This window comes from Lupinus angustifolius, chromosome LG05 (genome assembly GCF_001865875.1).
Source record: "Lupinus angustifolius cultivar Tanjil chromosome LG05, LupAngTanjil_v1.0, whole genome shotgun sequence".
NCBI classification, from domain to species: domain Eukaryota; kingdom Viridiplantae; phylum Streptophyta; class Magnoliopsida; order Fabales; family Fabaceae; genus Lupinus; species Lupinus angustifolius.
Window position 1 is genome coordinate 11500562 of NC_032013.1, and position 1654 is coordinate 11502215.

General features: G+C 26.5%; 1 long non-coding RNA gene across 1 annotated transcript; it reads right to left on the reverse strand.

Annotated features, from left to right (window-relative positions):
• Positions 635-1206, reverse strand: LOC109347177. The gene is made up of 2 exons (XR_002107571.1): positions 1082-1206; positions 635-919 (listed from the first exon to the last, which is right to left on the reverse strand). It is a non-coding gene; the product is annotated as an uncharacterized LOC109347177 (long non-coding RNA).

Consider the following 1654-nt stretch of genomic DNA (forward strand, 5'->3'; position numbering starts at 1 on the left):
AAAAAAGTAATAATTTCAATATATTTACTTAGATCTTAGTATTAAGTTGCACATATTAATTTTAATTTCAATTGATTTTACATGTCAAATATTAACCATGTATATTATGTTTGGTATGGTCAATGGAAATTATTATTTGTAGTCAAAAACGTTTTGTAATTACATTTGAGATTAACATTTTTCACAAAGATATAATGTGTTACTTACTCGTATCTATGGTAATAACTTTTTATTAAATAAAATGAAAAAACAATACAATAAGAAAGATTATAAAATGTTTAACGTAAAAATTTTATTCATCATTTTCATAAGCTTATATATATTTACATATTTTGATATTTGTGATAATATGAGTTCAAATATTTTACTATATAGGAAAATCCAATATTAAAATATGAGAAAAAAAGAGTGGTTTGATAAAAAAAATAATTATTTTGTTGAGAAATAAATTTGAATCTTAGATAAGGAATGTGTTTTTACTCTTTTCTAATAGTAAATATTTCTCAAATTCAACATAAATCTACCTGATTCAAAAGGGAAGAACTTGCCTCTGTCTCAATTTGAATTAGACTGCGTACCATTACATATCATCTAAACTATGATAATATGTAATCTTATGTATATAAGATCATGATTATGGAAAATGTTTAAATCTTAAGTTTTATTTAACATGACTTTATAAGCTTTGATATTACATGATAATAAGATATAATCAATCCTTATCAACATTTTATTATTCCAACACACACTTTTGATACTCATTCTTGTGATGCTTGGATCCGAAGTTTATCAAATGGCGGTGGTGGACAACAATATGTGTAAATACATTTGCAACCAGGACCATAAAGTTTTTGACACTGTATGTCTGCGCTACAAGGAATATGCTCAATGCGACCCGCATACGATTCTTTGCACATATCTGTATTCACATAAATAACACATGAACAAAATTCATATTATACAGTGCAATTAAACTTGGATGAATAATTAGAGTATAGTGAAAATAATTTAGGATATAGAATTGGATCCATACATTTGAACAAGAGACACGATTAGCGTCGCGTAAAACAAAATTTCTAACCTGTTGCAAAGATGAAAACCAATACGAAAGCCAGTTTAATAATTGACATCCTCATACTTAAGTAATTGTCCACACTTGAAACTTGATCAAATAAGAACTTTTGAATGGATGTCTCAAATCATTGTGAGCCCCTCTTTATATAGTATGAGAGTATTACAACTTCCAAAAGATGAATTAGGTCCTTCAATAGCTTATATTTTCAATATGAGTATAATATCTATGTACTGTTAGTGTAAAGATTTATACAAATCACTACATCATCCACAATTCATTTGAGTTACATTCTTTGAAGAGTCAATGATGATTAAATATGAATAGTGGATGACGAAATGATAGTGACAATATATAAAACGCATACACTATTAGTCTATACATATTTTTCTCTTTCAATATTAGAAAAATTACATCTCATTTATTCTAGAATAAATGCATTGCTTTGAATAGTCAAAGACTGATTATTACAAGAAGTTAACATATTATGTAATATTTCAATTGATCCTTGTGTATCGTACAATATGAAATTCTTATGTTTAATATTTAGGGTCCGTCGTGACATTTTATAGGCCATTCACA